The sequence below is a fragment of the Mesocricetus auratus genome, unplaced genomic scaffold, assembly GCF_017639785.1.
Source record: "Mesocricetus auratus isolate SY011 unplaced genomic scaffold, BCM_Maur_2.0 Super-Scaffold_100011, whole genome shotgun sequence".
NCBI lineage: Eukaryota > Metazoa > Chordata > Mammalia > Rodentia > Cricetidae > Mesocricetus > Mesocricetus auratus.
This window is the reverse complement of record NW_024429195.1, coordinates 83,060,051-83,086,224: the sequence shown is the minus strand read 5'-3', so window position 1 is coordinate 83,086,224 and position 26,174 is coordinate 83,060,051. Positions and strand designations below refer to the sequence as shown.

General features: G+C 50.6%; 1 protein-coding gene and 1 long non-coding RNA gene across 4 annotated transcripts in view; one reads left to right on the top strand and one right to left on the bottom strand.

Moving 5' to 3' along the window:
* Nucleotides 1–26,174, top strand: part of Btbd11 (BTB domain containing 11) — a 271,122-nt gene that overhangs the window by 111,458 nt on the left and 133,490 nt on the right. The window lies entirely within an intron of this gene.
* LOC121143334 lies at nt 1,472–5,790 on the bottom strand. The gene is made up of 3 exons (XR_005880553.1): nt 5,705–5,790; nt 3,673–3,763; nt 1,472–1,723 (listed from the first exon to the last, which is right to left on the bottom strand). It is a non-coding gene; the product is annotated as an uncharacterized LOC121143334 (long non-coding RNA).

Below are 26,174 nucleotides of genomic sequence, written 5' to 3'. Positions count from 1 at the left end.
GTACCCCTGTGTCCCTGTGTCCCTGTGAGCATCCCTGTGTCCCTGTGAGTATCCCTGTGTCCCTGTGTCCCTGTGTCCCTGTGAGCATCCCTGTGTCCCTGTGAGTATCCCTGTGTCCCTGTGTCCCTGTGAGCATCCCTGTGAGCATCCCTGTGAGCATCCCTGTGAGCATCCCTGTGAGCATCCCTGTGTCCCTGTGTCCTTGTGTCCCTGTGAGCATCCCTGTGTCCCTGTGTCCTTGTGTCCCTGTGAGCATCCCTGTGAGTATCCCTGTGCCCCTGTATCCCTGTGTCCCTGTGAGCATCCCTGTGTCCCTGTGAGTGTCCCTGTGTCCCTGTGAGTACCCCTGTGTCCCTGAGTTGTGTCACTGTGTCCCTGAATCGTATCCATGTATCCATGGTGTTGGTGGTGATGATGTTGGTGATGAAGGTACTAATGTAATGAATGCTGTGCACCAGCTGCCCTGGTCAACACTTCACATGCTCTATCTCATCTCACCCTTACAATCTTCCTAAAAGATGGATGTGATTATTCCCACTTTACACGTGAGATACCAAGACACGGAGCGCTTAAGGCCTGTGGCCAGAGTCACACAGCCAGTCAGTCGGAGCCAGAGATTCCAAAGCCACTCAAAGTCCGTGTGAGACAAGTGCTCACAAGGACGGGCATGTCACATTCAACCATAGCACCCACAGCTCTGCCTTTGCTGGGAATAGCTGTGGCACTCTCTGCCCAGTTTCATCACTTCCTGTCTGTCTGCACAGACCTCCAGACCTCTGTGGCTAGCTAGTGGCAAGCTCCATTCTCTGACCCCACAGAAAGGTTTTATTTGTTCAAGAAAGATATCACCATAGGGAATAGTTGTGTTCCCATAGCGTGAACATCCCTTTGTCCTAATACACGTCTCCCCAAAGCCAAAGGGCATGTGGGACCCTGATCGGTGCCCACTGGAAGGTGTTCCTAACATGTTGAACAGGCCAAGAGGGATACCAGGGAAAGGGCCTTTGAAGGATAAATAGGAGTTGCCCCTCAGTGAGTGAGGTTGCAGGTATTCAAGTTTCTGGAGCAGTGTCTACAAAGCAAAAAGGAGCCAAAGGGCTGGCTTGTTTTAAACTGCGTGACTGGATCCCAGGGTGGAAACAGTGGTCTGTGAAAAGGAAGACGTCCTGGTGGGCATGCAGGGTGCAACTGCAAGCCTTGCATCTGTGAGTCCTGCAGAGCACTCCTCCACCCGTCCCACACCCACAGAGGAACCTTTGCGGGGCTGCATGGCTGAGCACTGGTCCCAGAGCCAGCCTGCCGTGTGCTGCCGCCAACCCACTTCCTGTGCCCAGATCCCACCCGGGTATGCAAAGCAGCCCACTTCCTGTACCCGCATCCCACCCGGCTACGCAAAGCAAGTCCTCCCGTTCTTTAGCGTGCAAACTCAAACCCCAGAAAGCTCTGGAAACTAGAGGACTCTTTCCCCACATGGTCAGCAGAAATTCATTCAGCAGCTAATCCCAAACACAAGCCCCACTCTCTCCAATCCTGCTGAGGCTGTTGCTTGGAGAGGTGGCAAAGCCCTCCAGTGCTTCACAATGGATTCTCTGCAAGAGCAGTGAAATACAAAGCCCAGCCAGATGATCCAGTCCCGGTGCTGGAGATCCCAGGACAGGTGCATTCCTGGGGCTGGGGGCCAACCAGCGAGCCTACTTGGCAAGATCCAGGCCAGCGAGGGGTCCTGTGTCATAAAATACAAGATGGATGGCAGCTAAGGAACAACATCCCAAACTCTGGCCTCCACACTCATACACACACACACACACACACACACACACACACACACACACACACACGCACGCACGCACGCACACACACACAAGTTATACCGTACACACAGCTCTGCCGTGTCATCTCGGGACCCCCACCCTCAGCTCCAACTCCTGACTCCTTCAGGCTGGGGTGACATTAGAAGCGGGTCTTTGTTTTACTGTCTCATGCACATTGTGTGTGGTAATCTGAGGACTGCTGCTGTGCCCATATTCTGGCCAGTGTTCCTAGTTAGTAAGCACACTATGTATGCAGTGGGCTTGGCTTAGCCTGTTGAGTTACAGTTCCTGGAAGCTTCTGGACAGCAAGGACTGTCTGTCACCCTCTTGTCCTCAGCACATAAACCAGAACACTGGACAGTTGTTCAGTGAGTTGAATTTTAAGTATTGAGCTTAAGTAGAGGCTAGGTCAAGTCCTGCCTAAGGAAGTCCTGGAGCTGAGGGAGTCCTCTCTTCCATGGTGCACGCTCACATGCCCGCAAGGCTTTGCACATGTGAGTGCACACGCAGACACAGAGACTAAGGCCAAGCTTTATCTTCACACTCTCTGTGCCTTGAAGCCAGGTTTATTTCTTTTGTGTCAGAGCAGACTGGAGAAGGAGCTGTCAGTCAAACGTTGCTGCCTCCTCTTGTGTGTGAAGGTTATTTCCCCTCAAAGGTTTTCCTTCTGGAAGCTGCTAAGCTATCCACTGGTAAACAAAAAGCAGAGGCTTGGCTGGCTCCAGGGGTTCCAGATGTGTCCCCAGCTCCTTCCAGCTGTGACTTTCTCCCTCCCCATGTGTAGGACTACATGAAGCCAATGGCCAGCCTTTGTCATTGCTTTCCTTGACACACCCTTGGTCGTTGCCAAGTCCCTCTGCACTTTTTGTGAGCTGGGGACACCAAACTCATGCCTGGGCTTGAGCTGAACACACAGGCCTGCCAGCATATGCTGAGGTCAGCACAACTAAAGTGGAGGAACACACCCCTCCGAAGCCTGGGCAGAGAAGCTAGACCCAGAATGCCCTGGCTGGATTGCGGGCGGGAGTGGGGCCGGGCATCAGGGTGTCTATTCTTCATTACCCTGGGCCTGGCAGGAAGGACACACGCCTCTCCTTCGTGCTGGGGAGAGAGGGAAGCTGGCCGTGACCTCCTATGTAGAGTTTAAAGGAGCGCTAGCTGGCTTCTGGCTAGGAGAAAGGAAGCAACCAGGAATCTCGGCAAGCCAGACACACTGCAGGAGATTTGCAGGCTGGTGATGGCAGCCTTTGAGGACGACCTTGAAAACAAACAATACCACATCAAACATCCAAGTGCAGGAGGATGGACAGGAGAGACCCGGCTACAAAGAGGAGCCTCTGGGAATTGTGAGCTGGAGGTTTTCCTCTCCTGCAAGGGAGGTGCTCTTGTTTTTTGATCCATAAGGTTATTCCATGATTTTTACTGAGTACCTACTGTGTGCTGGATGCTGTTTTAGGCAAGGCAGAGGAGGAGGAGCAGGTGTTGAAGGCTCCTGCTCTGTGAGGCTTCCATGGCTTGGGAAAAGACTAAATCGCTGAATACATGAGTGTTCCCTGCCTTCCCCGAATGCTGAGTGTTGTGCAGAAGCAAGTAGGACATGAGGAAGAAGGCAGAGACAGACACTCACTCTGTCTCACTCTAAAACACTTAACGCTAAGCGGTTTTCTAGGATGCCTTAAAGTCCGTGGCTTACAGCAGCTAGACTTCACCGTCTCTCAGCCTGTCAGCCTCCAGGGAACTGGGTACAGAGCCCAGCCTGTACATGCCCATCTCTGGGTAACACAGGACAGCCAATCTGAGCAGGGATAGCTGACCTAGGGGCTGGTATCCATCCAGGTGGCATGATACCCCCCCTCCGCACCATCATCTGTAAAACAGCAATGGTTGCAATGGTCCCAGACGTCTCTTCTCACATCCTCTCAGTTCATAGTGGCAAGCTAGATCCCAGAAGCCTGCAGGAAAACAAAGGCAACCATCTCATCGCTGAGAAGTGAGGTCTGGGTGACAGCAGGTGACACGACCCCCTGACTCATTCTGGGACAGCCACAGGCCCAGGCTCTGAAGGGATCACAGGAACAAAATGGTTCCCCCATGCAGCAGGCTCCCACATGCAGAAAGGGGTTGAAATGAGCATGCTCAGCTGCCTCATCACTCTGGCTTTGAAACTGAACCCCACACCAGGCGGTCTGGGTTTGAATCCTGGATTTGCCCTTTGGTTGGTATTTGACAAGGTGTCTTTCTGGGATTTGACTTACTGATCTCTAAAATGGGCACAGTACCAGCATGAACTTCATTTTTTTCTGTGACTTTATGAAGTGATCTGTGTCATATCAATCATATTTATCATGAGAATACAATAGGTTGATACAATGATCCATATGAAGAGGCTATTTCATTGTGTATGTGTGTGTGTGTGTATGTGTGAGTGAGTGTGTGTGTGTATGTGTGTATGTGTGTGTGTGTGGTGTGTGTGTGTGTATGTGTGTGTGTATGTGGTGTGTGTGTGTGTATGTGTGTGTGTGTATGTGTGTATGTGTGTGTGTATGTGTGTGTATGTGTGTATGTGTGTGTATGTGTGTATGTGTATGTGTGTATGTGTATGTGTGTATGTGTGTGTGTATGTGTGAGTGTGTGTGTATGTGTGTATGTGTGTGTATGTGTGTGTATGTGTGTATGTGTATGTGTGTATGTGTGTGTATGTGTGTGTATATGTGTGTATGTGTGTGTATGTGTGTGTATGTGTGTGTATGTGTGTGTATGTGTGTATGTGTGTGTATGTGGGTGTGTATGTGTGTGTATGTGTGTATGTGTGTGTATGTGTGTGTGGTGTGTGTGTATGTGTGTATGTGTGTGTGTATGTGTGTATGTGTGTGTATGTGTGTGTGTCTGTGTGTGTGCGTGTATGTGTGTGTATGTGTGTGTGTGCGTGTATGTGTGTGGTGTGTGTGTATGTGTGTGTATGTGTGTATGTGTGTGTATGTGTGTGTGTGGTGTGTGTGTGTGGTGTGTGTGTATGTGTGTGTGCATGTGTGTGTATGTGTGTATGTGTGTGTATGTGTGTGTATGTGTGTATGTGTGTGTGTATGTGTGTGTATGTGTGTGTATGTGTGTGTATGTGTGTGTATGTGTGTGTATGTGTGTGTGTGTGGTGTGTGTGTATGTGTGTGTGTATGTGGTGTGTGTGTGTATGTGTGTGTGTGTATGTGTGTGTGTGTGGTGTGTGTGTGTATGTGTGTGTATGTGTGTGTGTATGTGTGTGTGTATGTGTGTGTATGTGTGTGTGTGGTGTGTGTGTGTGTATGTGTGTGTGTATGTGTGTGTATGTGTGTGTATGTGTGTGTGTGTATGTGTGTGTATGTGTGTGTATGTGTGTGTATGTGTGTATGTGTGTGTGTATGTGTGTGTGTGGTGTGTGTGTGTGTGTATGTGTGTGTGTGTATGTGTGTGTGTATGTATACATACATATATATATAATGTTCTTTGACCAAAGTCCCCCCACCCTGCCTTATCCCTTTCCCTTTCCACCAAATTATTTTCCTTCCCAATCCTCCCTCTGCTCTCTCAGTCTCTCTCTGTCCCCAAACCCTTACTTTTAATTACAGCCTCTTGTGTGCATTGGGTAGGGGCTTATTTACTTGACAAGAGCAAACTTTGAGTAGCTAACCACAAGGGAAGGTAATGCTCCATTCCTGCTCCCTTCTGACCTCTTCCACCCATGGTAGAAAGTTGATGAACAGGTCTTATGCAAGTCGCCCCTCCTACAAAGGCAGCAGCTTCATATGCTAGCAATAGGCATTATTATGTCTTAGGTGCTCTGGGTAGGGCTTAATGAATGCTGAGCTCCTTCCTCCCAGAGCATCTGGCTGGGGAAGCCAGCCTAGGGGGCCACCTACATTCTGGCCAGCGTCCTTTGTCCTAAGGAAGGCCTGGACTGGACGCTGTGGTACCTGGATGCAGTGCAGCTTCAAGAACCAGCATGGACACCGCCCTTGACAGCCCTGTATGCTCTCAATTTATCTTCCAGCACAGAGCAGGCTGCCATCTGTGAGGTCACCCCTGGGCCCATCTCCCACTGTGACTGCTAACTAAAGACAAGATTAACTGCCCTTGTCCTCCTGGTGGCACCTCTAGTGCCAGGCTGTGGCTCACTGAACCTGAGATGGGTGAGGTTGTCCCTGCTCCTTAGGATAGTGGCCAGAGACAAAGGGAAACCCACCCAGAGCAGAGGCATGAGGAGGAGAGCTTTAAGCCACCTGGAAAGCTGGGACCCTCAGCAGTTAGCTGGGGACAGGAGATCTTGGTCTGATTGGGGAGGGTGACAGGAGAGGTAGGGTTAGGGGTATCCCTGGCACCTTAGAACAGTTGCTGCTGTCAGAGAGAACAACTATGACCCACTGAGCATGTCAGGCATGAAGGAGGCAGGTGATCAATAAGAAACTGTAGAGTGGCATTTTGGAAGGGCAATCAGGACACAGACAGAGCTCGGTGTCCTCAGCAGGTTTCAATAACAGCCACTGCTTAGGCCTTATACCAAGAGTTACTGCACGTGTTTATGTGGCATGTAATAATGTATTATTTTTAGTTGACTCTGGATTTTCACCTAATCTCTATTAAAGCCACTATTGCCCCATGTTCCAGGAGAGGAAACTAAGGCACAGAGAAATAGCCATCAGAGTCACAGAGCTAGAAAGAGTGTACAAACCCACTTTTCTTCCAGAAAAGAGTCTGCCTTCACTTCCTGGAATCTTGGGGTTGGGAGCTGTGATGGTCAGCTTTAACTGTCAGCTTGACAGCCTAGAACCACAGAGGCTTGCTAACACTGGGTTGACCTGTGGGCATGTTGTGGGGGGCATGTCCTAAGTTAATCGGTGTGAGAAGACTCAGCCCAGGGGAAGCAGGGGCTCCTGAACTGTGTGTGAGCAGGAAACCAGAGCTGGGTCCAAACAAGCAGGCAAGAGAACACGCACGTACTCTAGGCTCGTGACTGTGTGTATTGAGGCTGTTTTAAGTCCTTGACACCGGGACTTCTTTGATACAGGGACTGCAACCTGGAATGATAAAGCAAAGAAATGTTTCTCCCCCAAGATGTTTTTTGGTTTTTGTCTGGGCACTTTACCGTAGCAACAGAAATGAAAGAGAAACAGGCACAGGAGTGACTGGAGGTTTCCTCTACAGGCCAAGCGGGGATAAAGGGAGAGGCAAGAAAGTCATCAGAGGATCCTTGACAAGTGACGGTTTCGCCTCCGGTGTTCTGACTGGACTGTCTTATCCACGTGGCACATGTCCAGCAGACTCTGAAATTTGATCTCCTGATAGCTATGGATGTGTGGCACCATCTTGACAAGATAGGACAGACTGAGCATGCGTGGATTGTGAGATTTAGCTGTCTCCAGAAAAAGGAGTGGGTCGTTGAGGAAGTCAGGAACGCCTGGTCTACGACCTCGGCTTTTACATCTCTTGGCACCATCATCAAATACAGTCCCCAACTAAATGGCGGAGACCATCCCACTCTGGTGGCTCCTCTAGAGAGGGATGGCAAGCACTAAGGGTCAGGGAAGCCCAGGGAACGGGAGACCAAGGCGAGCTGGTAGCTGAGGTCCTGTGGGCCCAGCGGCCCAGGCTGCAGCTGTGCTCATCCTTTGTAACTCTGCTCTTTCGACTCAAGAACCTGTCTGGGGGAGGCTTCTTTTTACCTGGTATAGCTGATTACACACAGAAAGTGTGCTCATCAGAAATAGACACCCGAGTGCCTTCGTTTCACCCAACACACCTCACACGCAGCCCCGGGGTCAGAAACCAGGGCACAGCTAATCCCTAGGTCCCCAGAAGAGTAGGTCTACAGAAGAGTAGAGAGCTTCTACCCCAAATCCACCTCCCCCACCCCCAGGCTCAACCCCCCACCCCCGCTGAAACACACAGAAGGCCCTGCTGCCTTGGCTTGTCTTCCCTGTCTGATTGCCTTTGTTTGGTGTTGCATTGATGCCATCTTAGCTGGATTTTATGGCACTGGTGAATAAACCACACTTTGATTAATCCATTCTACTGTGAACGGCCATTGGGGTAGTTCCAGTGTTGCTGTGAATATTCTAGAAATCATCTTGGTGACTGTGCACACGATCCTATTGAGTACATACCAGGGGATGAATGGTGGAGAACTCTACTTGACATCCAGCAAAAGGCTAGAGAGAAGCCACTCCACTCACAGTTAACCAACCACTGATTCTAAACTAAACCCCCTGCAGGGCTCCCTCTCTACAGCCACTGAGAGCCACCATTTCCCTAATGAGGGCATGACCTCTGTGTCCCTGACCCTGGGGTGCAACAGCAGGGAAGATTTATAACGAGGCAGCAGTCTATCTAAGGGAGCACTTCTCCAGACCCCAGGTACCTGCCCAGTGTGGAGGCAGGGGAAGCAGGGATGCTTGCACGGAGATTACCTGCCCAGTGTGGATAAAGGGGAAGCAGGGATGCTTGCACAGAGATTACCTGCCCAGTGTGGAGGCAGGGGAAGCAGGGATGCTTGCACGGAGATTCCCTGCCCAGTGTGGATAAGGGGAAGCAGGGATGCTTGCACAGAGATTCCCTGCCCAGTGTGGAGGCAGGGGAAGCAGGGATGCTTGCATGGAGATTCCCTGCCCAGTGTGGATAAGGGGAAGCAGGGATGCTTTCACGGAGATTCCCTGCCCAGTGTGGAGGCAGGGGAAGCAGGGATGCTTGCACGGAGATTACCTGCCCAGTGTGGATAAGGAGAAGCAGGGATGCTTTCACAGAGATTCCCTGCCCAGTGTGGATAAAGGGAAGCAGGGATGCTTGCTGCTTGTGCAGAGATTAAGAGGCCAGGACCTACCTCTTCTGCAGCTGCTCGGCCCTGGAAAGAACAGGCTGGACACAGGATATTGGGAAGGGAGACGAGGCATTGGCATCGGGGAAGATACTAAGAGTCTAGAGGTTAGGAGCCCTTGGCCCTCCATGGAGGGGCAACACATTAAATCAGCCAGAAGGTCATCTGTCCTCACCACTAGCCTCCAGCTGAATCTTACTTTCCAGGTTGTGACTAGAAAAGAATGGAGTGACTTTGGCGAATCCAGGTCTGTGCATGACTGTTGTGAGGAGCCAATATATTGGGCCCCACCAGAAAGCTCATCCATACTAGCTCTACCTTTCTCCTGAGTCCGCTGCCCCCCCACGTCCCTAGCTTGCCCTGCACTCATTAACTCAACTCAGCAGCAAGCTTCCAGCCAGGCTAAGCTAGCTTTGACCTCCCTCTGGTGCCTCCCCAGGAGGGTAGCAGCTCCCTAGGTCCATGGCCAAAAAGAGCCTCTGTTTGGCAATGATTTAGAATAAAACTGTGACCAGATCTTGACCTGTCTTAGTTTTCTCACCTATAAAGTGTGCGGGGGGTCAGGGCAAAATCATAGGACATGGATTATCACGTTGTCATGGTCACCAAAGGATGTGGTGGGCATGATATGTGGAACAGGACACAGCTGACCGGGGTGCTCAGAGCTGCCAGAATCAGAATTCTGGGGGTGAATGTCAATCATTTCCGCTGCACAGCACTTTCTGTGACAGCCTCTGGCCTGGTAGCCCTGTGTCCCATCTCTTGGACTCCAGTCTCTCCAGCCAGGTGACAGAGGACTGCTTGCAAAACTCAGAGCTGACCTTGATCCATTGGGTACTATGACCTCTTGGGAACAAAGAAACCAAGTGACCTTATGACTTATGTGAACTGAACCCCCAGAGAGCCTTTATAAGGTTATTTGATTTCGTCTCCAGTGCAAACCTGTATGGATGATTTTGTTGTATTCATTTTTTAAATGAGGAAGCCATGGCATAAAGTAATCTATGAATGGGGCCAGGACCTGCTCTCAAGGCTCCTAACACAAAGGCCATGGCCTTTCTGTTGTGCTCATTTATTCCCTGGACCACCCCTGGGTGCCCCTGGCCACTGTGGGCAAGTTTTTGACAGCAAATCATGTAACACCAGATAAAGGTTGCAAAATGCCTCAGGATGAGACTGCCCGGGAGAGATGGCCTTCTTTTCTCTCAAGGAAGCCGACTGTGTTAGCTAGCATCAGAGGCTCTGGCTCTCTTCTTCCTCCTTGGTTAGGAGTTAAGTGATGGACCACACGTTTTCAGGATGCAGTAAGATGCAAACATCTCTCAGCAGCTAGAGCAGATGGACTTGTTTTGTGGTGTCATGCCACCACTTCCGTCACTGATCTGGGGACAGGAACCAAACAAGGGTCTGCCCAGAGGGGCAGAGGGCATAGCTAGCTGATTGGTCCCAGGTTGTACAGGGTGACTGTGTCCAGGGCCAGCTTAGCCAGATCAGCCATTGCCTGGCCCCCAAAGAGCTTTCTGGGGCACAAGGCATATCCAGTTCCTTCTAGGAGCTGCCCAGCTGAACCTCCCCCATCCACCTTCCAAATAAGCTCTGATCTGGAGATTTTGATGTTCTCAAAAGCCACAGAAAGTGACTAGAGTAGCCACATCTGAAGATGAGCTCCTTGCAGGTCATCCAATCATGGTATTGCTCATCTCCAGAGCTCAGGACCCATTTCATCTCCCCCTTGACCTGGATGAAACCTGGTCTTGTCCCACGGTCTCATAGGCTCTCAGTTCTCCCATCTGGAAAATGGAGCTAACAGTACATTCTTCAAAGGCTCCTCCAGGAATACTAGAAATGTGTGAAGAACACCTCCCAAGGTGTCCACACATGGTGTTCACAGTCTCTTCTCAAACACAGCAAAACAAAACTCACAGGAGTTCTGGCTCTGCTTTGCTGAGGAGAAAGAGTGTCATCGTTGCTTCCTTCACTCAGTGCTCACTCAGAACTTCCACTGTGTGAGTGTTTGTTCTGTACCTCTTGAATGCCAGGTGTGTTTCTTCAGTCAGCAGCCACCAGAGCCGTGTGACAAGGCCCTAGTGGGAGGGTAGAGATCACTGGGACAGGGGAAGAGCTGTGTTCTATAGACTTCCTAGACATTAGTGTAATAATGGGAGACATGGGTCAGCCCCCAGCTTGAGGGTAGGGGACACTGTGTGGGAAGAATGCATGAAGCATGCATGTGTTCATGCATGTGTTCATGCATGTGTGGCCCTGTACACCAACCTGCCGACTAATGTCCACAAGTCACCAGTAAGTTCTTATTCACTGTGTGTATGCTTGTGCTAACGGGGTGTTTGTGTAGTAGATGTACAAGAAGCGTTTGTCAGGTTCAGCTAAAGAAAAGCAGCCAAGGGGCTGTGGACGCGGCTCAGTAGGTACAGTGCTTACTGCAAAAGCAAGAGGACCTGGGTTCACATCTCCAATATCCATTAAAAAGTGTGGGTGTGGCAGCATGGCTCTGTAATCCCAGCGTCAGGAGAGAGACCAGAGGATCCCTAGGGCTCACTAACCAGCCAGGCTAGCTAAATTGGTGAGCTCAATGTTCGGTGAGAGGCAATGTCTCAACAAATAAGGTGGCAGGCAGTTGAAGCAGTCATCTGATCTCAATTTCTGACCTCTACTCACACATGAACTTGTGTGCACACTCATTCATATGCACACATGCACATACACACATGAACACACACATGCCACATACACAAAAGAAAGGAATCTGCATCTTCAGTGTGACTAGAGTATCCGTTGTTTGGAGGAATGTCCCTGCTGGCTCTTCCAGAGTATTTAAATGAGTCTGTTGGGAGGGGAGAGGAGGACATGGGGGAGCAGGAAGGTTGACTTGGGGGAAGAATAGAGGAGAGCAGGAAGGCAGATACCATAATAGAGAGAGTCATTTTAGGATTGAGGAGGCTCCTGGCACTAGTGAGATTTCCAGAGATCTACAAGGATGACACCAACTGGCAAACTAAGAATAATGAAGAAACTACCTTAAATGCCCCTTCCTGATAATGACTTTGACACTATCTTATATACCATCCTAGAACCTCTATCCAGTGACTGATGGAAGCAGAGGAAGACACCCACAGCTGAACACTCAACTGGACTCCTGGAACCCAGTGACAGAGAGGGAGGAGTGATGAGCAAAAGGGTCAAGACTGGACTGGTGAAATCCACAGAAACAGCTGACCTGAGCAAGGGAGAGATCTTGGGTTCCAGACTGATGGCTGAAAGGCCAACATGGGACTGATCCAGATGCCCTGAATGTGGGTGTCAGTGAGGAGACCTAGGCAACATAGGGGGCCTTGGGTAGTAGATCCCTGGCACACAAATGGACTTTGGGTGCCCATCCCACAATGAAGGATGCTTTCTCAGCCTGGACACTTTCAGGAGGGCCTAGGCCCTGTCCTGAATGACAGATTCTGGAGATGCCCCATGGAGGGCCTCACTCTCCCTGGGGAATAGAGTGGGGATTGGGCTGGGAGGGAGGGCTGGGGGGGGCAGGGGGAGGAAGGGAGGAAGAAGGAGTTGGGATTGACATGTGAAGCAAGTTTGTTTCTAATTTAAATAATATATATTATTTCATATATATATATTTGAAAATGCTTATTTTCCTGATTTAAAATCCAGGCTCAGAGGTTAAGAGCACTGACTGCTTTTCCAGAGGTCCTGTGTTCAATTCCCAGCAACCACATGATGGCTCAAAGCCATCTGCAATGAGATCTGGTGCCCTTTTCTGGCCTGTAGGGATACATGCAGACAGAACAAGGTGTACATAATAAATAAATAAATGTTAAAAAAAAAAACAATCCAGGCTCTACTGGGCTAGAGGAGACTCAGCAGTTAAGAGCACTGGCTACTCTTCCAGAGGACCTGGGTTTGATCCTCTGCTCTCATGGGCTGACTCACAACCACCTGTAATTCTAGTCCTAGGCAATTGTGACACCCTCTTCTGAACTCCCTGGGCAGCAGGCACACATCAGATGCAGAGACACACATGTAGGCGAAACACCCATATGCATAAAATAAAATGAAAGACCCCAGGCGGGGGACTTTCACGGGAGGGAGACCCGAACCCAAGGAACACCGAGGCCACGAGCTTGGATGCAAACAGCAAGAGGCTTTATTGATAATACACGGGTACCCGGGGCGTCTCAGTCTCGGGAACTGAGAGCCCCGAGCTGGGGACTCAGGGGTTCTTTTATAGCAAAAAGCGCAGTACAGAAGCGAGAAGCCTAGTTACAGGACCCTGATTGGGTAATTTAAATGAGGCGGGGGCTCAGAACGAGGTTTCTCTCATCTGGACAGAGAGGCAATTAAGGTTTCTCTCATCTGGACAGAGAGGCAATTAAGGTTTCTCTCAGAACCAATTCTCGGCCTTGGCCCTATCTGAAGAACAAAGGTTCCTGCCCAATCTTTCTGGGCTGGCTGTGCAGACCATAGACACCTGGGCCCCTATCTGGACAGAGATAGTAGTGACTATGCAGCTGTAAAGACCTTGAGCTGAGCTTCCTTCTGATCAAAAAAATGACTATTCGGCTGAGCTGTGGGGGAAAGGAATTTTCCATAGGCCTCAGCCACCGGTGCTGGGCCGGGGTCTTTCATTCCCCCATTGCTCTTGTAACTGAATGAAATCTTTCATTCAGAGGTTTCTGCCATCTCGAAATCCCTTTGCTTTAGCTGCTGGTATTGTTGAGTCAAAACCAGTGATTGTACAATTGATAACCTTTCCTTTATGAACTGGATCAATCTGTTTAAGATGCATGGCCCAATCATCAGAATCAGAAATATAATGATCAGGGGTCCCATAATAGTGGATATGAGAGTCGAATACCAAGGGGACCTGTTATACCAATTCTGAAACCATCCCTGTTGGGACTCATGTGGTACTTTTGGCGTCTTTCTTTTATTTTAGCCAGGTTATCTCTTACCACTCCGGTATGGTCTGCGTAAAAGCAGCATTCTTCTTTAAGGGCCGCACAAATTCCCCCTTGCTGTAAAAATAAGAGGTCTAGTCCCCTTCTGTTTTGGAGGGCTACTTCTGCCAGGGAGGACAGAGACTTCTCCAGGGCAGCGACAGACTCCTCTAAAGACCGAATATCTGCACGCATTACTTGTTGTAGGAGTTGGAACTGTTTAGTTTCCTGCAGTGCGGCAGTACCGGTTCCTATTCCTGCTGCTATGCCTCCCATGGTTAGTCCTCCTAGTAGGATGGCAGTGGTGATGGAGATAGGTTACCTCTTACTGCGGCCAGTTCTTATCAGGTCAGTCATAATCAGAGGGGTGGTAAATTACCTTAGGCCATAATTCGATCAGAACACAATAGTCAATGGTGGTATTAAGTACCGTGGTGGAGACACAAGGGGTTAATCCAGTGTTGCATGCCCAATATGTCCCATTGGGGGCTATCAAGTAGCGGCTACTTTGGAGCAAAGGCTCAGTGGCATTGCATAGTCCTTGATGCGTAGCGGGGACTTTACCTATATATAGCCCCTTTCCAGATACTTCTGAGATGGTCAATTTATGTTGCGTAGCTGTCCCACAAAGAGCCTCGGCTGTGGCCTGATTTATATATTCGCCCATAACCGCTAAGCCTTCATAATAGGGAGGTTGCGGAGTCAGACAAAGCCAGCATTCCTTAGTCTTATCTGGGCGAGTTAAATTCAGAGTGGCATATGTCCCTTTGATTAGGGCTAATATTCTATCTCCCGTGCCTTCAAGGGGGGGGCCCGAGGAGGGGGGTTTGGGAGTGCTTTCTGTAGGCGCAGGAGCGGCTGTGGTTTTAGGCAGGTTCAGAGGCCTGGTATCAGCCTTGGGCATGAGTAAGCTAGGCTGCTTTTGATCAGTAAGGACCTGGTTAGGGCCTATGGCCTGTGGATTGACGGGAGCCACCTTGCATCTGATTGTAAAGATTACTCCCCTGTCTGGTCCGTGTAGATACCAACGCAAACCCCAGGTATACCCAGTCTGCCAGTCCGGGGCTTGCTTTCCCTGTGCAGTGAAAGAAATGGCAAGGGGCATACCTATCATTCCAGATTGTCCTTTGTCCCAGCCTCTGCGTACTTGTATTTTATCCCAGGATGAGGATGGCCTCCAATATGCGTCCCCTGTAGTCTCGCACCCCCAAGCTGCACAGAAAAAGGAATTATATCCCCCACATTTCCGGGCCTGTTGCCAGGTACGTCCATCTCGGGGGCAGACATAGAAGTCCAGTGAATTTAGCTGCTCTCTGGCTCTGCGACTAACACACCCGGGGGTGGTTTCTCTGGGGTCCACGAATATGAATGTACGTCGACGTCTGTAAAGGTGGGAACCACTGATGCATGCCTTTGGGTGGCAATGGGGAATGTCCCAAGTGTTCAACCCTGCTACTAAATCACAAAATTCAGGCCGTAGAGTAGGCCACCATGTCCCAAGTGCATGTGGTTCCGTGACAGCATAAATGACCTCCCCCATCTGGGAGAGAACCTCCCAGGTTAATTTATAAACGGTATGGGGACTGGAGGCCACACCAGTGTCTGATTTTATGAGGAGGGCTATTAGCAGGAGGGAGGGGAGCGGGTAAGTTTTATTTTTAAAGGATTTTGAGTGCGTTGAGCTTTCCATCCTGAGTCCGGATCCCCAGGGAAGGCAGCTTTTACATGCGAGGCGTGTATCCAAGCAGCAATCCCGTCCACCTTGAGAGCAGTAGGGGTGGTCAACAGGACTGTGTATGGTCCCTTCCAGCGGGGTTCAAGGTTCTTAGCCTGGTGGCGCCGGACCCAAACGCTGTCTCCCACGTTGTAGGAGTGAGGGACGATAGGGTGTTTCCTCTGGTCTCGGTAGGCTTGGGCCAGAGGCTTCCAGACTTCCTGCTGAACCAGCTGGAGTGCCTGCAGGTGAGCTTGAAGAGAGGAGGAATTGGCATAGTCAGAAATATCTTGGTCAAAGAACTGAACAAAGGGAACGGTGGTTCCATACAGAATTTCAAAAGGGGTGAGGCCATGGGGGCCCGGTGTATTCCGGGCACGATAGAGAGCAAGGGGAGCAAGAGGACCCAGTCTTTAGTGCCAGCTGCCAGCGATAATTTAGTTATAGTCTCCTTAATGGTTCTATTTATTTGTTCTACCTGTCCTGAGCTTTGGGGTCGATAAGCACAATGTAATTTCCAATCAATCCCCAACAAGGTGGCCACAGACTGACTTACCTGAGAAACAAAGGCAGGCCCGTTGTCTGTCCCCAATACCTGTGGCATTCCGTAACGGGGAAGATTTCTTCAAGAAGTTTCTTGGTGACCACCTTCGCCGTCTCGTGCTTGGTGGGGTAGGCTTCAGTCCATCCCGAGAAGGTGTCAACAAAAACCAGGAGGTACTTGTATCCATATTTTCCTGGTTTGATTTCTGTGAAATCTATTTCCCAATGCACCCCAGGCCGGTGCCCACGAGCTCGAGTCCCCATGGGTAGCTTTAGCCTGGTCATATTGACGCGGGCGCAGGCATCACATTGCTCAGTCACTTGTTTTAGTATTTCTTCTATTCCCAACAGGTAGCGAGTATTTTCTTCCCGGGCTAATAGTTCTCTCATTTTCCTGGAGCTCAAATGAGTGAGTTTGTGTAGGCTGTTAACCAGATATCTAGTCATTAGGCGGGGAAGGACAGTCTTTCCTTGATAGGTCCAGAGACCATCATGTACTCGGGTCGCCCCCAGTCTTTTCATGGCTTTGATGTCTTTTATTTCATAGTCCCATGACGGGGAGGTCTTCTCGGAAGCCTCATTAGTTGCAGGGACTACAGCCGCCTGGAGGAGGTGACTGTTGCTTTCCAAGGTCAAGGCAGCCTCCCGGGCGGCCAGGTCGGCCCTCCGGTTTCCCCGGGCAACGGGGCTGTCGCCTTTCTGATGCCCTGGGCAATGTATGATACTGAGGGCGGTTGGGAGGTGCAGAGCCTCTAAGAGGGCCAGGATTTCCTTTTTGTTTTTAATGTCTCTGCCCTCTGAGGTCAATAGCCCCCTTCGCCTATAAATTTCACCATGGATGTGAGCGGTGGCAAAAGCATAGCGGCTGTCTGTGTAGACAGTGAGTTTCTTACCTTCTGCCAGTCTCAGGGCCTGTGTCAAGGCAATCAGTTCTGCTCGTTGAGCCGATGTTCCTGGCGGCAGGGCCTCAGCCCAAATTGTTTCTGACTCAGTTGTCACTGCAGCACCGGCTTTCCGCTCCCCTTGATGTACAAAGCTGCTTCCGTCCGTGAACCAGACAAGGTCAGGGTTGGGAAGGGGTTGATCCGTGAGGTCAGCTCTCGTCCCATGGACCTCAGCCAGGATCTGTAAGCAGTCATGAGTCTCTGCTTCCCCGGGAGGGGAAGTAGCGAGGCGGGGTTCAGAGTCACCGGAGCCCCGAAGTGAATTCTATCCTTGTCCAGCAACAGAGTCTGGTAATGAGTCATCCTGGCATTGGTGAGCCAGCGGCCCGGTGGCTGTCTGATGACCGCCTCCATAGCATGGGGGGCATAGATAGTCAAAGGCTGCCCCAAAGTCAATTTGTGAGAGTCTTTTATGAGAACTGTGGTGGCGGCGATCATGCGGAGACATGGGGGCCATCCTGACGCTACGGGGTCTAATCTCTTAGATAGGTAGGCAACCGGTCGTCTCCAGGGCCCAAGTTTTTGAGTTAGGACCCCCTTCGCATAACCCTCTTGCTCAGCCACGAATAAGTCAAAGGGTTTAGTCAGATCCGGTAACCCCAGGGCTGGGGAGCAGAGCAGAGCCTTCTTGATGTTCATGAAGGCTTGTTCCTGGCTCTCCCCCCAGTCAAAGGTAGCCCCCGTCTTGGTGAGGGGGTACAGGGGTGCTGCCATTTCCGCAAACCCGGGGATCCACAGTCTACAGAAACCTGCTGTTCCCAAGAATTCCCGCAATTTTCGGGGGGTCTTGGGAGGAGGGATGTCGAGTATGGCCTGTTTGCGGGCTTCTGTTAGCCAACGTTTTCCATCCTGGATTTTGTACCCCAGGTAGGTGACCTGGGTCCGACAGATTTGGGCCTTTTTGGCAGAGGCCCTATACCCCAAGTCTCCTAAAGTCTTTAAGAGAGCTTCTGTCCCCCTCAGGCATTCTTCCTCTGTTTTGGTGGCTATCAGGATGTCATCCACATATTGTAAGAGGAGGACCTCAGGGTGGTGGACTCTAAATCCGGCCAAGTCCTGATGTAAGGCCTCATCAAAGAGGGTGGGGCTATTTTTGAACCCTTGGGGCAACCTAGTCCATGTAAGTTGTCCCGAGATTCCCAGGTCTGCATCCTGCCATTCAAAGGCAAACAGCGGCTGACTGTCTTTGTGCAACCGCAAGCAGAAGAAGGCATCCTTTAAATCCAGGACTGAGTACCAAATATAGTCAGGTGGCAGTCCACTCAGGAGGTTATAGGGATTGGGGACCGTGGGGTGTATGTCCTCAACCCGCTTATTGACTTCCCGGAGGTCCTGGACCGGCCTATAGTCATTGGTTCCGGGCTTCTTGACTGGCAACAAGGGAGTGTTCCAGGGGGACCGGCAGGGGGTTAGAATGCCCTGCTCCAGTAGCCTCTTAATGTGAGGTTTGATTCCATCGCGGGCCTCCCGGGACATGGGATATTGTTTAATTGAGGCCGGGAGAGCAGATGCCTTTAAATGGACTATGATGGGAGCCTGCTGGAGGGCTAGTCCCATTCCTCCAGTCTCTGCCCAGGACTGGGGAAAGTCAGTCAACCAGCGGTCCTCGACCTTAAAAGAGTCATCCTTGGGCTCATGTATTCTATATTCCTCTTCTAAGGCTATAGTCAGTACCGTGAGTGGGGCCCCCTCTGGCCCCGTGACTCTTATGTTGGCTTTCTCGAAATGTACTTGAGCCTTTAACTTCGTTAGGAGGTCTCGACCCAGGAGGGGGTATGGGCAGTCAGGAACATGTAAAAGGAGTGCATCACCTTACCGGTCGCTAGGTGGAGCTGGCGGTCCGTGGTCCATCGATATTGCTTCCCACCGGTAGCTCCTTGTACCCAGGCAGTGCGGCGGCTCAGGGGGCCGGGTGGCCGATTTAGAACAGAGTGTTGAGCCCCCGTGTCTACCAGGAAGGTGACCGGGCGCCCCCCTACTGGTATAGTTATCCGGGGCTCAGGGGGGGGCTCCTGGCCCTGACCTCCCTAATCTTCGAGGCTCAGCAGGTCGGAGGTCTGAGAGCGGGGTTTGGGCCTTTGGAATGTCCTTCTTTGTTTCTTGGGACATTCTCTTGCCCAGTGTCCTCTTTCCTTGCAGTATGCACACTGGTTCCTTTCCAGGCGAGGCCCTCTTTGTCCCTCTCTCTGCCTATCCTGTCTCTGCTCTGCAACTACTGTGGCCAATAGTTTAGTCATCTCTCTATTACGCTTCTCGTCCCTCTCTATCCTGTCTCTCTCATTTCCTGTCTCTGACATTCTGTTTACATCTTTTCTCTCTCTGTCTGAGCTTCTCTTTTCATAAAAAAATGCGTTCTGTCTCCCTCAATACATCTGGTAGTGTATACCCCTGTCATATGGGTTATACATTCTGTAAGCTTCCTTAAGTCTTTCAAAAAAATGCGGCTGGCGATTCCTCTGCCTTCTGAACTATCTGTCTTACCTGGGCCAAATTTATAGATTGCTTATCCGTCTTTCGGAGACTCGCTACAAGCAACTGGCATTAAAGACATTAGATGGGTCCTACCTGCCTCAGTGGTGAAGTCCCAGTCTGGGCAGCATCAATTTCATTTGGAAGCTGCGTAGGTTGTCCATTTGCCCCAGGAACAAATTTTCCGGGCTTCAAGGACCCGCTGTCTCTCCTCCGAAGTTAGGAGGACTTGCAAAAAGCTGTTGGGCAGTGAGAACCGATTCTAATAGATCAGTCAGTCTCACGGGGTCTGCTGAAAAGGAGGGGTTATTATTTTTCCAGTTATAAAGATCTGAGGCAGAGAACGGCCAGTACTGCAACTGGCCATCATGGCCCGTCCGGAGGCAGGACGGTTTAATCCGGAGCGGGCTGAGGCTACGGCGCCGCCCGAAAGGGCCGGAGCGTCTGCCGGGGAGCGGGGCCGAGGGGCGTGGCGGCCGCTCTCTGACCCGGTCCATCGCGGGCCGCAGGGAGGCAGACACAGCTCCCCTCGCATTGTCGCCGGTCGGTCGCGCCGTCACATTCAGGGCGCCCTTCGCGCAGCGGCCGGGACGCTGAACGCGAACCGGAAATGGGCCGCAGCCCGAGCGGTGCCGCAGCGGCGGCGGCGGGGGTTAGGGAAGAGGAGGGGGAGGGAGGGTCATAGACCGGCACTTCCCAGGTAACTATATAGGGTACTTGGTCCGGGTGGCCCTGGGGTCCAGGATCCATGACTTTCTCTTTCACCTGGAAAATAATTTGAGGGTTAAAGGTGCCATCTCGTGGCCAGCCAACATCAAAAGTTGGCCATTCAGAAGAGCAAAAGGTGATTCATTGCTTCTTGCGCACATCAGACAGTCCGGTTACGAGCGTACTCCTGGACCTGTTGCCAATGTGAAAGGGTCAGGCTAAGCAGAGTGGTAACTGTCTGGCCCATTTTCTCGAGAGCGATGACAAACGACACTAAGACGGACGAACAGATAAGAAACAAAAACAAACAGATTTTCGCTGCGCGGCTTTGATGAAAGTCAAAAGCAAATTCAGATCGGGGACGGGGGCCTTGTGCTCCCGTCCTTGTCCCCTATCAGGATGGAAACTCCTTCGGCCAGCGGGACTTCCCCAAACAGACGGGGCAGATTCCTAGGCATCTACCCCAAACAACCGAGTCCCTAAGAACTCCAGCTCCAGATACAGACCTGCCCCAAACAGACGAGTTCCCTAAGAACTCCAGACGGGGCAGATGGACACCTACCCCAAACAGACGGGGCCCCAAACAGACGAGTTCCTAAGAACTCCAGACGGGGCAGATGGACACCTGCCCCAAACAGACGGGGCCCCAAACAGACGAGTTCCTAAGAACTCCAGACGGGGCAGATGGACACCTGCCCCAAACAGACAGGGCCCCAAACAGACGAGTTCCTAAGAACTCCAGACGGGGCAGATGGACACCTGCCCCAAACAGACGGGGCCCCAAACAGACGAGTTCCTAAGAACTCCAGACGGGGCAGATGGACACCTGCCCCAAACAGACGGGGCCCCAAACAGACGAGGCAGATCGTGTCCTAGAGCTGCGGTCGGTGCCACCAGATACAGATGTATACAGCTGTATATTACAGACGCAGGCGCAATAAAACAACAGGCATAGACAGACAGACAGCAGACAACAGAAACAACAGAAATTTAGTCCGGACAATTCTTACCTCCCAGAAGTGGGTCGGTGGTCCCTGGGCAGGGTCTCAATTCCCGGCCAACGCACCAAATGAAAGACCCCAGGCGGGGGACTTTCACGGGAGGGAGACCCGAACCCAAGGAACACCGAGGCCACGAGCTTGGATGCAAACAGCAAGAGGCTTTATTGATAATACACGGGTACCCGGGGCGTCTCAGTCTCGGGAACTGAGAGCCCCGAGCTGGGGACTCAGGGGTTCTTTTATAGCAAAAAGCGCAGTACAGAAGCGAGAAGCCTAGTTACAGGACCCTGATTGGGTAATTTAAATGAGGCGGGGGCTCAGAACGAGGTTTCTCTCATCTGGACAGAGAGGCAATTAAGGTTTCTCTCATCTGGACAGAGAGGCAATTAAGGTTTCTCTCAGAACCAATTCTCGGCCTTGGCCCTATCTGAAGAACAAAGGTTCCTGCCCAATCTTTCTGGGCTGGCTGTGCAGACCATAGACACCTGGGCCCCTATCTGGACAGAGATAGTAGTGACTATGCAGCTGTAAAGACCTTGAGCTGAGCTTCCTTCTGATCAAAAAAATGACTATTCGGCTGAGCTGTGGGGGAAAGGAATTTTCCATAGGCCTCAGCCACCGGTGCTGGGCCGGGGTCTTTCAAAAATAATAAATTTACCTTAAATCCAGTGCGGGGCCTCCTGCCTTAGAAAAAGACAAAAGTTCACTTCCATGTCTCTCCTCTGACCAAAGGGAAGCCAAGGGCATCCATGACCTGTCTCCTGCTTTTGTGTGTGGTGCATGTCCCCAATACCAGGTCAGCAAACAGGTGAAGAGACAAGGGGGAAGGCTGACTCCCTCGGAGAGACAGCAGTGAAGAGCCGTGTTTTTCCTGGGTGCGCATTGCATCATCAGCCATCAGGTCCTGAATGTTGTTCCTGTTCATTAACGCTTGAGATGAGGGAGTTAATCCCTCTTGCCAATGGGCTCTGGGAAGCTCGGATGTGTCCTGTGTTGTTTTGGACATGTACTTTTTAAAAATTCAAATTAGAAACAAGCTTGCTTCACATGTCAATCCCAGCTCCCTCTCCCTCCCTTCTTCCCCTGCCACCCATCAACCCCCCAACTCCCCACCCAATTCCCACTTCGCTCCCCAGGGAGGGTGAGGCCCTCCATAAGGGATCTCCAGAATCTGTCACTTCATCCAGGGCAGGGCCTAGGCCTTCCCCATGTGTCCAGGACAAGAGAGCATCCCTCCATGTGGGATGGGCTCCCAAAGTCCCTTTGTGTGCTAGGAATAAATACTGATCTACTACACGAGGCCCCATAGATTGCCAAGGCCTCCTCACTGACACCCAAATTTAGGAGGTCTGGATCAGTCCCATGCTGGCCTCTCAGCCATCAGTCTGGGGTCCATGAGCTCCCCCTTGTTCAGGTCAGCTGTTTCTGTGGGTTTCACCAGCCTGGTCTTGACCCCTTTGCTCACCACTCCTCCCTCTCTGCAACTGGATTCCAGGAGTTCAGTTCACTGTTTAGCTGTGGGCTGGACATGCACTTTAGTGAGACTTTGCAGGTATGACCCCTCCCCCAATGCCCAGGGTCACCTGGGTGTTGTTTGTTTGTGAGAATTCAAACTTAAAACTTTTGTTTGAATATATACTATTTGCTTTTCTCCTCAGAGGTAGAGTATATATCTGGCATGGTCAAGACCCAGAGTTCCATCTCTAGTTATGAAAATAAAAAATATATATACTACGTAGCAAAACAGACTAAATGTGAACTTACTGACAGAGAAATAAAAGGAAAACAAGAAAGAAATTTCCCAAAGGAGGTAGTGTTATGCCCAGATCTCAGAGTTCCTCAAAGCCCAACAGGAGTCGGAATCCCACACATAAAAGCAAAGAGCCTTTATTCAAGTTTGAGCTTGTGTCCAACACATTGGCATGATTGGAGTCTCGAGCTCAGATGCGGTGGGGTTTTGTATCATAGCAGAGGTTAGGGTGAGGGGATTTCCTAGGTTCAGGACCCCTGATTGACTGACATTTGTCTAGGGGTGTCTTGGTGAAAGGGGATGGGTTTGTTTTGGGCTAAGGGACGTCTGGTGATTGTAACGTGCGTTCTTCCTGCCAGTCGCCTAGGTTCCTTCACCGCTTAGCCCCCGAGTAACACATGAGACACTTTATCAATTATGAAGCTGTTGGTCATTCGCTATGGCTTCTTAATGGCTAGTTCTGACTTGATTATTAACCCATAACTGCTGATCTGAGTATTTCCACGTGGTCTTCTCTTACTGGAGAAAGGGTCCAGATCTCTTACTCCTCCGGTGTCCTACATCATGACTGATTGTGCCTCTCTTTCCCAGAATCCTCCTCGACTCCTAGTCCCACCTATCTTGCTTCCCTGTTGGCCAACAGTGCTTTATTCATTAACCAAAGAGAGACACATACACAGAGGACTCCCCCACCAGGTGATCCTGTATACAATGTTGGAACATTAGGTATTTTCCCCTTGGATGCTGACTGGTCCATTCCTGGGTGGTCTCAGTTTGTGGTCTCTGCTGGAGTCAGGTGTTGCCTTACAGTAAACTGAAACTCAGGCCTACTTTCTGGCTGGTCTCTACTGAGCCTGTCATGGCAGCAGTGTAGCCAAGCTGCCCTGGGCCCTACAGTAGTTGTGAGATGACTTTTTAAATGAATTCTCTACCCTCTCTATATAAGCTTGCTCTGGGGTCCTGTAAATTGGGCTCCACACCTCTGGGAAGCCACTAGGGAAAGGAAAGTTGGATGAGTTACACTGTCCCAGTGGTCATCAGCAAATCTGCCCCAAGGAAAGAATCAGCTGAAACCTTCCTCTCCCGTGTGGTGGAGAAGCACCTGCCTAGGAAGATTCTCAGGAGAGGCCAGGATTGTGCCCTAGAGCTCTGTCCACTGTGGCCATCAGTTCCCAGAAGACAAGGTTCCCTCTTGCTGATGGCCCAGAAGAACGCATGGGAATACCCAAATGCCAAGAGCTGCATTGCTTTACCCAAAGGCATCACTATCTTCTCATTGGTCAGAATATGAAGCAATATTGCAAATTGGTTTTTTTCTTTTCAGAGGAACAGTCAAATGTGAGTATATGTTGATCTGTGGGTTGGCCAGTAGTTGTTTTGGGTGGCAATGATTAGAAAGTAGGTGGCAAAGGTACCAAGTAAGGCAGGGTGAGGGTAGACTTCCTATGCAAAACTCATGGAGATGTCACCTGGGGGTGCTCACCAAAGATGACCTCATCAGATGACTTTCATAACCAAGGGGACAGGGTGATCCATTCTGCAGGTACACTGGCTGTTTTCCTGCTCACACTGTCATCACCAAAGTGCTCACCCGTGGCCATAGTGTCAGGGGTGCTGGCTGTGACTAGGTCCAGTAACATACTTTCTATTCACCTAGGATGGCCTGACCATTGCCCCTGTTGAATGACTAATGGGCCAGCAACAGGGTCCAACTATGAGTCCTTTAGAAAGCGAACCTATGGTTCGGAAGCTACATGACTGCAAGTTAACTCCACTAGATGTTTCCACCATGGAAGGAAAAAAAATGCTCTCTTGAGAAACAGACACTTATGGGCTAGAGAGATGGCGCCATGGTTAAGAGTGCATACTGCTCTTGCGAGGACCCAAGTTCAGTTCCTAGCACCTGTGTGGTGGCTCACAGCCTCGTGTGACTTTAGTTTCAAGTTGTCCAATGCCCTCTTCTAGCATGTCTGCGTGCATGTGCTAGGAACCCGCGCGCGCACACACACACACACACACACACACACACACACACGCTTGCAAAATTAAAAATGAAAAACAAAATCTTGAAAAGTAGAACAGACAATTATTTAGGATATGGATTTCTCTTTCCTGTATGTAACGCTTCTTCTGGAAGCATGAGTGGCAGACCCACGGGACTGCACCACTTAGAATCAACAGTGGAAGATAAGCAGCAGGTAAGAAGTTAAAACCCAGAATGCACCCCGTGTGAGTAGAAAAAGTAATTCCCAGGACCACAGGTTGTTAGATGGGGATTCTCACACCTGTGACGAGCATGGGCCCTGACATAGTAGGGCCCGGAAGTCCAGCTCAACACTTCCACACAGCACTCCAATCAGGCTAGTGCAGGGTTATTGTTGTGGGGTTGACAGCATACGCATCTATTTGAGAGCTGGCATATAACATGTTAAACTTCATATGCAGGAGGCATGTTTGAGCTACAAAGGCTTTGACTATTTGAATGACATGGGATTGGAAGGGAATATAAGGCCAGGGTCACATCGAACCAGGACGGGCGGGCTGGACCTCAAAGACCAGAGCCCATGTGTGGGCCTAGCCTGCCACTGTTTCTCCTGTTCCTAGTCTGTATCCACACACAGTTGCTTCTAGCCGGATTGGGCTAGTGAATGGCTGAGGAAACATTTAAGTACAATTTGATAAACAAATTAGTGAAGAAAAAAGACCTAATCCAGGTGCATGTGTCACCGTGGATAACTGGCGACACTCTCTGCCTTTTCAGATCCCAAATAATAATCTAATATCACCCCTCTGTCTTAATGTCCTATCATGCATGTGTTTTTGTTTGAGAGCCTAAATCCCTCCAATCTTGCCTCCTGGAGAGAAGACATCTGGAGTCTAATGTCTCTTTGCAGTACTGAGGAAATTCTCACCTTCTTATCCCATGACCCTCAGAATTGGTTCAGAGCCCTCCAGCCCCAGCTCAGCTCTGCCCTAACTAAACCATGGCGTCCTTTTGAGTGGACAGCACCTGCAAAGCATTGACTCTCACAGGAGAAATGAAGTTTGTTTCCTACTCTTGCCCAGCGCTGACCTTTCTGATACTCTCTCCTCACATCCTTCTCTCTTCTCCCCACAAGTATCAATCAAAGCTTTGAGAACTGAGAGACTGTGAAAATAGTCCCTGCATTGACTGGTCTCAGAAAATAGCAGACACATCTGGCTTCCAGATGTTCTGTGGTCCTGCAAATTACCAGCCAATCTCAGATGGCTATGGTCAGAGCTCAGACTAAACAGGTGAGGTTGCAGAGGGCCTCACACAAAGTCACCTTTCAGCTCCCCTGCAGCCTCTGCTACTGTTTTCTCCGTGGAGCTTCTGGAGTCTGTGTGCCGGGAGACGTCACAAACAGCTTGAAGCGCACAGGGGTCTTTGTCACAGTGATGCGGGGCTCA